Genomic DNA, 15,037 nt, shown 5'->3' on the forward strand with positions numbered 1-15,037 from the left:
CTGGCGCTGAAGCTACATGCAGCCTGCATCACTGTGCCACTTGATCAGAAACATTCTCACCAACAGGCCTCAGGTGGTGAGAATAGGAAACACAACATCATCCCCTCTGGTCCTCAGCATGGGCACGCCACAGGGTTGTGTGCTCCGCCCAGCCCAGTGTATTCCCCCCTTTAACATCAATGACAGCTTGAAGTCTTTTGTGGTAGTTGTAGATGAGGGTCTTTATTTTGTCAGATGGTAAAGCTGCCCATTCTTCTTGGCAAAAAGTCTCCTGCTCCTGTACATTCTTGCCATCAATTTTTACTGAGTTTCCTGTGCCTCTGTAGCTCACACATCCCCAAAACATCAGCGATCCATCTCCGTGTTTCACAGTAGGGATTGTGTACTTCTTGTTATAGGCCTTGTGTACTCCTCTCCAAATGTAGCATTTATGGTTATGGCCAAAAAGTTCAATTCTGGTCTCATCACTCCAAATGACTTTCCAGAAGTTTTGTGGCTTGTCTCTGTGCTGTTGGCATATTGTAAGCGGGATGCTTTGTGGCATTTGCATAGAAAGGGCTTTATTCTGGCGGCTCGACCATGGAGCCCATTTTTGTTTAAGTGCCTCCTTATTGTGCATCTTGAAACAGCCACGCCAGTTTTTTTCAGAGAATCCTGTATTTTAGCTGAAGTTATTTGAGGGCTTTCCTTTGCATCCCGAGCAATTTTTCTGGCAGCTGTGGCTGAAATTCTTGTTGGTCTACCTTACCGTGGTTTGGTTTCAACAGAACCTCTCAGTTTCCACTTCTTAATTAATGTTTGAACACTGCTGATAGGCATTTTCAGATCCTTGGATATCTTTTTATATCCCTTTCCTGTTTTATACAGTTCAATTACCTTTTCCCGCAGATCCTTTGACAATTATTTTGCTTTCCCCATGATTTAGAAGCCAGAAATGTCAGTGCAGCACTGGATGAAAGATGAAGGGTCTGTCAAGAGCCCAGAAACTCACTGACCTTTTATACACACACCGATTACAAGCAAATAGATCACAGGTGAGGATGGCTACCTTTAGTAGCCATTCAAACCCGTTTGTGTCAACTTGTGTGCCTGTTATCAAGCCAAACCTCCAGGGTATGTAAACTTCTCATCAGGGCCATTTGGGTATTTTCTGTTGTCATTATAATTCAAAAAGAATAAACACAGTTGTTTGATAATAAATAACTATGGCACAACACTAACCATGAGTGAAAGAAAGGTTTTTGTGTGATCATTCATATTGTCTGAAAAATGGCCAAGAAAATTCTGCCAGGGTATGTAAACTTATGAGCACAACTGTATGCAGGCTATCACCCCCAGCAGCCCCTCACTGGAGTGAGAGACTGTGAGGACTATGAGCCACTGCACACTGCACTTTCACACCTTCACCTCCACCTCCACCTGCACCTTCTGTGTACTTAACATTTAAGTACACACACACACTTAACTAAATTAGATACATTTGTATTCAGTATACTGTATGCATTTTCGTATATTTCAGCTGCTGTTGGTACATTTCATTGGTATATTTTATTGTTTATTGTTTAGTGTATTTTTATTGTCTTAGTATATTTTCATTTCTGGTATATTTTTATTGCATTTACGAATATTTTTACTGCATGTTGGTTTATTTTATTCTACTATCTTAATTTTATTTCATAATTTTTCTTATCTTTCTTATTATCTTGTTTCTAACATGGGGGTGGCAATGCAAATTTCATTGACATGTGTAACCTGCCTCAGCTCTAACTGCTAATGGTAAAAGACTGGGAGATACAGATATTTATTTCATCAGTGCATCAATTACCTTGTGGACCTTAGGTTGCTACAGGAGAAAGGGTGCATTCGCAAAAATGCACTGAGTGACTGAATAAAGAACCTCACACATCAAAGGTAAGTTTTTAAGTATGTTGTATTCCATGAAAAAATGAAATTGTAGAAAAATAAATTAAAAACAATTCTTAGCTTTTCAGCTCTTTAGACATGAGATATCAACCACAGTTCTCAATAAATCTCTTTTTTTTCATTATTTTTATTGGGATTTTTGTTTCCATTCAACAAAACAAAACAAACAGTGCATACAATCACAAGACACGCAAAAATTCAAACTCAAAACAAATATGACAGCTCTTACATGAGAAATGAACATAATAGCATAATACAAGATACAAGAGGTGGTGGATCAGTCTTTTAATGGATTAGTCTTTCAGAGCAAAAGTGTAGCTCATAGTAGTCCTTTTAATAGGATGGATGAAAGGTCTGGTCCGATATAGTCCAAGAAGGGCCGCCACATTCTGTAGAACTAGTCCACACTGTGATGTATGATGTTGGTAAGATATTCTAAAGGGATTAGTTCAAAAATTATTTTCGCGCCAGCCACAGACAGAAGGAATCTTGTCATTGACCCAGTGCAAAAGAATATTTTTCCTGGCTGCAAACGTAAGAATATTATTATATCTTTTATTTACTGCTGTTTTCAATTTGTCACTTGGAAGACCCAGAATCAAGGACAAGGGGTCCATTTCTCTCTTAATATGAAAAATTCTCTCCAGTTCTGTTCGTAAGCTGTTCAAATTATATAAGCTTGTCCTCTGAGAAAAGGTCACTGAGAGATTTAATATTCTTATTAGACCATTGAAAACCAGGGTATGAAGAGCCTGGGGGAAAAGCAGGGTTGTTTATTATTGGGGTGAAGATGGATGTTATGTTTGATCTTCCCTCACGGCGGCGGACAAGCCACCATGCTTGTAGAGTGTTGATTGTTGCAGGATTGTACTTGGGATGAAGATTCCCAAGTACACAAACCCATTAGGAGACCATTTGAAAGGAAAGGAAGGTACAGTAGTTGGTATTGTTGAAAGCGTATCGAGGGGCATAGCTTCCTATTTAGCCAAATTAACCTTATAACCAGAGAAACAACTAAATCTGTCAATCACATCAATAAGACCTGGTATGGATGTTTCAGGGTGGGTCAGAAGGATTAAAACATCATCTGCGTATAAGGTTATTTTATGGCACAACTGTCCAATCTCTAAACTACGTATTGTGGGTGTGACCCTTATGGCCTCAGCAAGTGGCTCTATGGCTAAGGTGAATAGGAGGGGGGATAAAGGACAGCCCTGCATCACCCCTCTGTGAATGCTGAAATATTCAGACATGAGTCCATTAGTCAAGACCGCCGCCTGTGGTCTGGTATATATAATTTTTACCCATTTTATAAAGCTCTTCCCTAAACCAAATTTATGTCAAATGCTTTCTCTGCATCGAGAGAAAGCACCAGAGCGTTAATAGATTTTTGTTTAAAAGCTAAAATAGCGTTCAACAAACGTCTGACATTAGAGACTGAGTTCCGACCCCTGATGAAGCCCGTCTGGTCTTCCCTTACCAGAACTGGAAGGAGATTTTCAAAACGGAGGCTAGGATTTTAGAAAGCAACTTCCTATCCACATTTAAGAGGGCTATGGGCCTGTAGGATCCGCAAGAATCAGGGCACTTCCCCTTCTTTAAAATTAAGGATATGTTGGCCTCCTTCAGTGTACGTGGAAATTCTCCTGTGGAGAAGGAGTGGTTGAACATATCAAGAAGCGGTTCTGCAAGAATATCTTGGAGCTGTTTATAAAATTCACAGCAGAAGCCATCAGTTCCTGGTGACTTTCTATTTTGTAATGTTTTAATAGCTTTAATCACTTCAGCTTTATTTATGGGGCTATTAAGGGCAGTCTTTTGCTCTTCTGACAAAATTGGTAAGTCAAATTAAGCAAAGAAATTGTCCATTAGTTGTTTCGCCTCAGGAGCTTGTTCAGAAGAGTACAAATTTTCGTAAAAATTGTTAAAGCAGCTATTTACCTGTTTATTGTCGTATACCTTGTGGCCATCTTCATCAGATATAGCTGCAATGGTATGGGATTCCGCAAGCTTCTTAACATAATAGGCCAGACATTTACCTGCTTTATCTCCGTGCTCATAAAACCTCTGTCGAGTATACTTCAATTTCTTCTCTGCATCCCGAGTAAGAAGGCAGTTTATAGCTGTTCAGAGTGTTGTAATTTTTTGCCACAATGGTGGTGACGGAGTAGCAATATATGCTTTTTCTTTATTTATCAGTTCACTCTCTCAAGATTTTTGTTTCCCGTCTTTGGCGTTTCTTTGATGCAGAGTACGAAATAATTAAACCTCTTGCATAAGCTTTGCATGTTTCCCATAATACAAAGCATTTCTGGAAATTAATACCTCATCGGCCAGTAATGCCTCTAAGTTCAGTAGTAAAGTTGGAGATAAATTCCTCATCTTTAAGAAAAATAGTATTAAGTCTTCAGTGACAAAACTGCTGTAGTGCTGTTTTGAGATTAAAGTCCATTATGACTCTAGCGTGATTGGAGATAATTATACTTGTTATGTAGCATGATAAAACTGAATATAACTCAGTTCTTGGCAGGAAAAAGTAATCAATCCTGGTTTGGCATGTATGTGGAGCCGAGAAAAATGTATATTGCTTACCAGAGTGGTGAGCACACCTCCAAGCATCAATAAGCCCGAACTCCTCACATAGAGCATGGAGTGTGTTGGCCTGAGGAGAGGGGGGTGCGGTACTATGTGGAAAACTTGTGGAAAATCAATAAATGGGTTTAATATTAAGTTAAAATCACCACCGACAATCACAGTGGAGTTGGCAAGGAATGTTCAGAGGAATGTCCAGAAACATTTTGGGAAGAAAAGTGATTGGGTGGGCAGCAACCCCTCGGATCCTTAACACAATCAGATATCCATTATTGTAAAGGATGAGAAAAATACTTGTCAAAGTGGCCCTTGTGCCAGTGAAATGTGCCAACAGGAGCTGAAATATACTAAATTGTATATACACAGTAAAAAATAAAATTTAACAATGAAAAGAAATCCCAATGTAAATGAAATGTGCCAATATACTAAAATGTATCTAATTTAGTTAAGCATGTGTGTGTACTTAAATGTTAAGTACACAGAAGGTGCAGGTGGAGGTGTAGGTGTAGGTGTAAAGTGCAGTGTGCAGTGACTCATTGTCCTCACAGTCTCTCACTCCAGTGAGGGGCTTCTGGGGGTGATAGCTCTGACAGCACTGGGGAAGACGCTGTCTCTCAGTCTGTTGGTGGTGGTGCGGATGTTCCTGTACCACTTTCCTGATGGAAGCGGTACAAAAAGTCTGTGGCCCAAGCTGAGGACCAGAGGGGATGATGTTATGTTCCCTGTTCTCACCACCTGAGGCCTGTTGGTGAGAAAGTCTCTGATCTAGTGGCACAGAGACGCAGGCAGACCCACTGTGTGTAGCTTCAGCGCCAGCTTGTCTGGGATGACGGTGTTAAAAGCTGAGCTAAAGTCTACAAATAGCATCCTGACGTAGGTGTTGGGCTGCTGCAGGTGGGTCAGGGCTGTGTGCAGGGTGATTGAGACAGCATCCTCTGTGGACCGATTCAGGCGAACTGAAGGCTGTTTAGGTCCGAGGGGATGAAGTCTCTGATGTACCTGAGAATAATCCGCTCAAAGCACTTCATGATTACCGGGGTCAGAGCAACAGGCCGGTAGTCATTCAGGCAGGAGATGGATGTCTTCTACGGTACCGGAATGATGGTGGAGGACTTGAGGCACTCAGGAACCGTAGACAGCTGCAGGGACAGGTTGAAAATGTCCAGGAACACTCCTGCTAGCTGGTCAGCGCATGTCCTCAAAGTCTTGCCTGATGTTATGCCCCGGTCTAGGGGAACCTTTGACAAAACATGATGAGGTGCTCCCCCAGTCTTCCCACTCCAAGAAAGCCAGCAACAACAAGGCAAGTTCAAATAATAGGAGCAGTTTCATTGGCTTCAGAGGGAGAAATAACAAACAAAAACACTGTAGATAGCCCTATCTTACCTAACCAAAAGAAAAGGGAAATAAATGACAACTGATAAACCTACCTCCTATAAATGAGGAAACAGGAGAAAACTGGATTAAATCAAAAGGCTTCTCCCTCCTACTACTGCTCACTTTTGCTACTTAAAAGAATTTAACAGAGTTTGACAATCACCATGATTCACACTAAACAAGCTACACACTGATTGTATGATGCTGCCGTTCATATGATGGCATGGCATTTCCTGCTGGTGGAAAGGCTGGAGAGGAGGGAGCGCGCAGTCCGCTGGCTGTTCAAATTGTGCAGGGGATCCGCCCCTTGACCAATCAGGCAAGGCAATCAGACCACACAAGGGACACACCCGCTCCTCGTTCACACATCATTGAGGACAAACACACACACACACACACACACCTAGGAGAGAGGGGAAAACTGAAACAAACAGACAAAACTAAAATATGAACCACAGGGTCATAACACCCCCCTACCTAAAAATCGGACATTTACCCCCTCGAGTAAATGTGCGATTCAATGCGATCGGGACAAAGCATCAGCAATGATGTTTCCTAGTTCTTTCTTATAACGAATCTCAATATTGAAATCTTGAAGTAATAATGAGCAGCGCATAAGGCGTTGGTTACTGTTTTGCATCCGAGTCAAGAACATGAAGGGATTGGGGTCAGAAAACACAAGGATTGGCACAGAGCTTGATCCAAGATACGCTTCAAAGTGTTGCAAAGCCAACAATAAGGCCAGTGCCTCTTTTTCTATGGTCAATGGTCAATCAAATATCTTACCTCGTTTTTCATCATAGCGCGTTTCAATAAGCATTCTGCTTAATAGGCTTGTGATTTCCCACATCAACATCATGCTTTAGTACACTGGTCTGAGAGGGAACATCACCAAACAAACTCAAATATTCTCGAATGAGATCACATCTGTCGGGACAAAAAGAGTCGGAAATAAGTTTCGAATACACATCCAAATTTGACAGGATCTCACAGTTCCGAAGGCGCGCACAGGACACGGAGTGATGCCGTACCATCATGGTACTGAGTTGTCTGAGTGACAGACACAGAAGCGACAGGTGCAATAGCTGGAAGCGAGTCTGCAGAATTTTTATGGTCAACATATTTTTTAAGCATGTTGATGTGACACACACGAGTCTTTTTCTTGCGGTCTGGGTCTGGATTAAGTAATCCGTTTCACTGAGTTTATGATCAATCAAATAGGGACCTGAAAATTTCGCCTGTATTGCGGAACCAACAATGGGTCTGGGTCTGGATTAAGTAATCCGTTTCACTGAGTTTATGATCAATCAAATAGGGACCTGAAAATTTCGCCTGTATTGCGGAACCAACAATGGGCAGCAAGACTAAGACGCGGTCGCCGGACTGGAATGTCCGTGCAACTGTCTTTTTGTCAAACCTTGTTTTCATTTTCGTTTGGGCGACACCCAACGAGTTACGAGCCAGATCACAGGCATGGTGCAGTCGCACACGAAAAGAACTGGCATAGTCCAGAATGTTAAGTTTGTGGCCAGACTTGTCGGCAAGCCATTTTTCTCGCAGAAGGCCCAGTGGACCGCGCACAGTATGGCCAAAGACTAAATCAGTGGGGCTGAATCCAAGCGCCTCTTGTGGAGTTTCTCACGTAGCAAACAACAACAGCGGCAAGCCCTCGTCCCATTCACGGTTTGACTCAGTGCAAAACTTACAAAGCATGCTTTTCAAAGTTTGATGAAAGCGCTCCAATGCACCCTGGCTCTCTGGATGATATGTGCTTGACGTACAATGTTTTATTTTGAGCTCGGACATGACCTGGGCAAAGATTTTGGACATGAAATTAGATCCTTGGTCACTTCGGATGCTTTTCGGGAGACCAAATGTGGAGAAAAACTTTACTAGCGCTTTCACGACGGCACAGGACTTTAGAGAAGGGGACAGCCTCAGGGTAATGTGTAGCAGCACACATCACAGTGAGGATGTAATAGTTACCGGACTTCGTTTTTGGAAGAGGACCAACACAGTCCACAATCACATGCTCAAATTGTTCTTTGTCTATTGACAGTGTAAGGTTTTCAATGTCAGGCTGAAGTGCGACTCAAACAGGTGCATTTACTTTACACTCTGAAAAGGTTTGTGTTGGATCAGAGGAACTCAGAAAAGAGCACGGGGAACAAAGGTAACACTTTGGAAATACTTTTCCACCAGCCAAGTCATTTCCGAGGATCAGATCGACCCCAGCTATTGGTAGCTGTGGTCTTACGGCAATTTTAACTTTGTCTGACACAAATCGATAGATTAGATGCACAAAATGTAAAGGTAAAGGTGTCGTAGGGCGGGCTAGTAGGTGGTGACTGTGAGGTTAAGGGGCTGGCAGCCGCAGCCACTCCCCGCTCTAGCTCCAGAGCTTTCAACCTTAAACTCATGGCTTCCACCTCCAACTCCCGATTTCTCACTTAAACCTCTTTTATGCGCAGAGTTAATCTGAGCTCCTCTGCTGTCGTGACAGGTTTAACGGGGGAGGTATGGAGTGGGGCAGGAATACCAGATACAGCACTGAGCTCAGCTCCCTCGGTGGAGGCTGGCTCACCAAACAAACTCCGTTCACTTAGCTTGTTATGCAAAAGCTCTTTCAGCTCCTGCTTTCTAACGTTTAGTGACAAAGTCACATCAAAGGTATTGGCTATGAAAATGAGATCACTCTTATTATATCTTTCAAGTTTATCCACAGTTGGATTTGTAACAAAATCCTCTAATTTAAACTCCATAATTGCTACCCCACAAAAGAAAAACTGCCAACCAACAAGCAGAGGTAATGAGGAAGAAAAGACTCACACTTACCAGATACTGCCCCCAAATCATGTTATGCCCCGGTCTAGGGGAACCTTTGACAAAACATGATGAGGTGCTCCCCCAGTCTTCCCACTCCAAGAAAGCCAACAACAACAAGGCAAGTTCAAATAATAGGAGCAGTTTCATTGGCTTCAGAGGGAGAAATAACAAACAAAAACACTGTAGATAGCCCTATCTTACCTAACCAAAAGAAAAGGGAAATAAATGACAACTGATAAACCTACCTCCTATAAATGAGGAAACAGGAGAAAACTGAATTAAATACTGAATTAAATCAAAAGGCTTCTCCCTCCTACTACTGCTCACTTTTGCTACTTAAAAGAATTTAACAGAGTTTGACAATCACCATGATTCACACGAAATACGCTACACACGGATTGTATGATGCTGCCGTTCAAAATGATGGCATGGCATTTCCTGGTGGTGGAAAGGCTGGAGAGGAGGGAGCGGGCTGTTCAAATAGTGCAGGGTATCCGCCCCTTGACTAATCAGGCGAGGCAATCAGACCACACAAGGGACACACCTGCTCCTTGTTCACACAATTTTGAGGACACACACACACACACACACACCTAGGAGAGAGGGGAAAACTGAAACAAACTGACAAAACTAAAATATGAACCACAGGGTCATAACACTGACACCTTATCCGGTCCTGCAGCTCTGCGGGTGTTGATCCTCCTCAGGGTGGATGTCACCTGGTGCTGCTGCAGGACGAGAGGCTGGTGCTGCTCCTCCAGCCGGGGTAGGTGTGTAGCTTCTCTGCTGCCTGATGTGTCGAAGCGGGCAAAGAAGCTGTTTAAGGTGTCAGACAGGGTGGGGTCATGGCTGGCAAGCTGAGTGTTAGGCTTGTAGTCCGTTATGGTTCTGATGCCTCTCCACATGTTCTGGGGGTTGTTGTTCTTGAAGTGATCTTCAATCTTGTTTTTGTACTGGAGCTTGGCCTGCTTAATTCCTTTCTTCAGCTCTGCTCGAGGCCTGCTATAAGCCAGCCTGTCACCAGCTCTGTAGGCAGTATCCCGGGTTTTCAGTGGGGGGATGGTGGTGGGCTTTGGGGTCCGTAGCAGCTCTGGTGGAATAAAGTCAATTTAGGGGGTGTGTGAAGTCCGAACTGGACTCCAAAGTTCCACAGTTCAGACCTGCTGTACTGTGTCAGAGCTTCCAGAAGAGTAGTAAAAGTGGATACGAGTAAAAACAAACAAGCAAAAATGTAAACACGGGAGCTACGAGCCGCTGTGTTTGCACGCGGCACCATCTCTGCTCTAACTCTAGGATATTGAGCCAGAAGATCCACCACATTTTGAGAAGAAATAAAACGATCAAATAAAGAGAGAAAAAGTAAGAGCTGTGAAACATAACATTGAAGCCTCAATGCTGGGGAGCGGTGAGCGCGGTCCTACTTGATCTTCCCAGTTTCAGTTGTGAGATTGAGATCAGAGGGGAGCCATGTCTCCATAAAAGTGACTGGATCCTTTCCCTCCATGCCCTCGGGCAGCCCGACCAGACAGAGGTTACACCTGCTTGTTTTTTGCATATACTTTGTAACACAGCTTCGAAACAATTATTTTAACCACTTTTTACTGTTAATTCAATGAACTGAATACATTTCTCAGTATTAACATGAGGCAAAATGGCTGAAAATTTCTTTCCCTCTTTTTTCCTACTGCTGCTCACTCAAAAAAAAAACACAGCGAGGGTAAATGTAAACAAAACACTGTAATATAAAACTCACAGTTCACTCTGTTTATCGGATTAACGTCAGTAAAAGTTACTCACCAGAGGCTCACAGTTCATCAAATACACACACTCACTCCGAGCACAGGGCACAATAGTCAAAGTCAAAGTCAAAGTCAACTTTATTGTCAATTCTGCAGTATGTACAGGACAAACAGAGAATCGAAATTGCGTTACTCTTCAACCCTTTGTGACAGGACATATATTAGAAAAGAGATAAATAAAAAACTGTACAATCTAAATAAAAACTGTACAAATTAAGTAAGTAAAAACTGTACAATCTAGATAAAAACTGCACAAACTAAGTAAAAATTGTACAAACTAAACAATGAAACATTGAGAATGTAATAGTGCAAATGTAAACGGTAGTGCAAAAAGAATTAGCTTAACAACGGGTGGTGAATAAAGTGACAGTGTGTTGTTTTCCTGAGGGGAGGGGTTCACATCAGTGAGAGTTTGTAGAGTCCAGGGTGTATACGTGTATGTGTGTGTGTGTGAGTGTGTGTGGTGGGGGGGGTGTGTGTGTGTGTTGGGGGGGAAGTTATACTCCAGGTTGAGTGTTTGTGTGGAGGAGGGGGAGGGCAGGGAGAGAGTTCAGCATCCTGACAGCCTGGTGGACGAAGCTGTCCCGCAGTCTGCTGGTCTTGGCCCGCAGACTCTGCAGTCTCCTCCCTGATGGCAGCAGGCTGAAGAGGCTGTGTGACGGGTGGGTGGGGTCTCTCGCAATGCAGAGGGCTTTGCGAGTGAGGCGGGAGGTGTAGAGGTCGTGGAGGGAGGGGAGAGAAGCACCGACGATCTTCTCAGCTGCTCTCACGATGTGCTGGACTTCCTGCAGGACGTGGAGCAGGCGCCATACCACACGGTGATGCTGCTGGTCAGGACGCTCTCAATGGTGCCTCTGTAGAAGGTGTGCATGATGGGGGCCGGGGCTCTAGCTTTCCTCAGTTTGCGGAGGAAGTAGAGGCGCTGGTTCGCTCTCTTGGCCAGCGATGTGGTGTTGGTGGTCCAGGAGAAGTCCTCAGTGACGTGCACACCCAGGAATTTGGTGCTGCTTACCCTCTCCACCGTAGCACCATTGATGGTAAGGGGGGCATACTGGGGGCGTCTTCTCCTGAAGTCCACAACAATCTCCTTCGTCTTCTCCACATTCAGAGAGAGATTGTTGTGTTCACACCACGAGGCCAGGCGGCTCACCTCGCTCCTGTAGTCCGCCTCGTCGTCGTTGCTGATGAGACCCACCACAGTTGTGTCATCGGCGAACTTGACGAGGAGGTTGGAGCTGTGGGACGGTGTGCAGTCGTGGGTCAGCAGGGTGAAGAGGAGGGGGCTCAGCACACATCCTTGGGGGGCCCCCGTGTTCAGTGTGGTGGTGCTGGATGTGTTCCTGCCGACCCGAACTGCCTGAGGTCTCCCAGTCAGGAAGTCCAGCAGCCAGTTGCACAGGGAGGTGTTTAGTCCCAGCTGGTCCAGTTTTGTGATGAGCTGTTGTGGGATGATTGTGTTGAATGCTGAGTTGAAGTCTATGAACAGCATTCTGACGTAAGAGTCTTTTTTGTCCAGATGTGTGAGGGCTGAGTGGAGGGCAGTGGAGATGGCGTCATCGGTCGAGCGGTTGGGCCGATAAGCAAACTGTAAGGGGTCCAGGGAGGGTGGGAGGACAGTCTTGATGTGTTTCAACACTAGCCGTTCGAAGCACTTCATGAGGATGGGGGTGAGTGCTACCGGACGGTAGTCGTTGAAACAGGAGGGCGACGACTTCTTCGGGACAGGGATGATGGTGGTGGTTTTGAAGCATGTGGGGACAACAGCTTGGCTCAGTGAGATGTTGAAGATGTCTGTGAAGACATCCGTGAGCTCTCCGGCACAGTCCCTCAGCACGCGACCAGGAATGTTGTCAGGACCAGAAGCTTTGCGAGCGTTGATCCTGCTGAGTGTCCTCCTCACACTGTCAGGGGACAGCGACAGCACCTGTTCGCCGGGAGGGGATGGGGATTTTTGTGCAGGTGTGCTATTGTGTGCTTCGAAGCGAGCAAAGAAGTCATTCAGCTCATTTAGCAGGGGGGTGGAGCTGTCACAGGTCTGCGGTGGGGGGTTTGTAGTCCGTGATGGTCTGTATCCCTCGCCACAGGCTCTGCGTATCCCTGCTGTCACTGAAGCGATGAGCTATCCTCCTGGAGTACACCTTCTTGGCCTCTCTGATGCCGCGTGACAGGTTGGCTCTGGCTGTCCTCAGGCCCTCCTCGTCTCCTTCTCTAAAGGCCGTGTTACGGGCCTTCAGCAGCCTGTGGACCTCACCTGTCAGCCACGGCTTTTGATTGGCCCGGACAGTGATGGTCTTTGTTACTGTTACATCATCGATGCATTTGGTGATGTAAGCAGTGACGACGTCTGTGTACTCCTGGAGGTCGGTGATGTTGTTGTAGGTGGCACCCTGTTTAAACACGTCCCAGTTTGTGGTGTTGAAACAGTCCTGAAGTTCCTCCAAAGACCCTTCGGGCCACACTCGCACCTCTTTCAGAACTGGTTTGGCGACTTTAACCAGTGGTCTGTATGCTGGCATTAGCATAACAGTGATGTGGTCAGAGGCGCCGAGGTGGGGGAGGGGAAGGGCCTTGTAAGCTCCTCTCTGGGTGGTGTAAACCTGGTCCAATGTGTTATGTCCACGTGTTGGAAAGTCTATGTGTTTGTATAGCTTCGGAAACATCCTCTTTGGGTCTGCATGGTTGAAATCCCCAGCCAGGATGAGGAAGGCATCTGGGTGGGCAGTCTGCTGCTCACTGACGTGTTGGTACAGTTCATTCAATGCCTCGCTCCTGATGTTTTCATTGGAGCTTGGAGGGATGTAAACAGCCACAAGCAGTATGGCTGTAAACTCCCTCGGGAGGTAAAAGGGTCGGCATTTTATGACCATAAACTCCACCAGTAGTGAGCAGTGCTTGCAGATCACAACAGCGTCACGACACCAGTCATTGTTGATGTAAACACAGAGTCCCCCGCCGCGTGTCTTACCTCCCTCAGCAAGAGCTCTGTCTGCTCGATAGCAGGTTAGCCGCTCGAGCTGAATGGCGTGGTCCGTTACGCTGTTGTTGAGCCAAGTTTCCGTGAAAACATGCACACAGCACTCTCCCGCAGACTTCTGGGTTGTCCATAGAAGGCGTAGGTAGTCCAGTTTATTGTCCAAAGAGCGTACGTTGGCCAGCATGATGGTGGGGATAGCCGGCTTGTGTGGGCTAGCTGCTAGCCTGGCTCGGATACCTCCGCGCTTACCCCGCTTCTGCTTCCTCTGACGCCGCTTGTGTCGCCTCCACTGTGGGCAAGGTGCAGGACTGGGGGGCGGTGTTGTCGTAGGCCTCCGGAGCAGACAGCAGTCTCGTAGCTCTTCCTCTTGCACGGGGTTTAACTTGTGAAAACTGGTCCTGTCGACATTTCGTAAAAACTCCCGACTGTATGTGTGCTTGTAGACAGGTAGACGCGACGAAGACGAACAAAGACACTGTGTCTCGCACGACGAAAAACACAAAAACTCTGTCACAGTGAGAGAGAGAGAAGCCGCTGCGTGTGCACGCGCCGCCATCTTGAACCGACCGACCAATACACGGCTCTCATCAGTCCAGGGTCCCACTCTTTAAGAGACAGTGACACGGGAGTTCAGTAATGTATAACCTTTACAATTTAGCAATGGATGTGGCTAATGACTGGAGATAACGGTAAAGCTAAAGCCAAATTAGCGCTGAATGCTAATCAACACATCTCACGTCTCTCACGAATGTCTTCAAATGACAACACTACAGATGCTGATGCTGTTGCATTTAGATTTTAATCACACTTGTAATGAAACACACTGAAACTCCACACATTGTGTGAGGTCAATGATTGTATTATCTTGTATACTACAATGTCAAAACCAAGTTAATTGTCTCCTTTTAAAGCATGCAATAATATTTATATAATTAAATCTGCATTAATCAATATTTTTAGGTTAATAAGTGTTCAAATGGCTATTATGCAGTGTGTAATGTAATGTTGCTTTTATGGACCAACACATAATTATCAGCAACTCTTCGCCTCAGTTCTACTGATCATTTTATTGTTTGTCAGTTCAGCTGTTTTGGTTCAGTCTCATCACTCGTTGATTCAACCTCAACTAGCGGTCAACATGGTCGAGCATCTAACACCAAGGTAACCACATGAGGCCCACAGAGACTTGGTTGATGGCCATGTATTGCCTGAGTCTTCCGTGTCAACCAATGTAAGATAATTAACTTGATCAGTAAAACCCACTTAGGGATGGTATGTGCTGTATGAGCTTAAATGTGACAAAAGGTCAACAGGTTAACAGCCACAATTATGGATCATTAACTGAGAGCTCATTCCAAGTTGCAGTATCATATCTGACCCCAGTGATAACAAACCTCTCTCCTGATCTTGCTGCAGTGGAAAGTGGATAATGTTGAACAGGATGCTCAAAACTTCGACTACTTGTGTGTGTGCAGAAGGTGATGTCCTTTTTCATAGGTACCTTACTCCTGTAAATCCACATTTTCCACCATGATCATTGTGAAAA

The sequence above is a fragment of the Chelmon rostratus genome, chromosome 2, assembly GCF_017976325.1.
Source record: "Chelmon rostratus isolate fCheRos1 chromosome 2, fCheRos1.pri, whole genome shotgun sequence".
Lineage (NCBI taxonomy): Eukaryota > Metazoa > Chordata > Actinopteri > Chaetodontiformes > Chaetodontidae > Chelmon > Chelmon rostratus.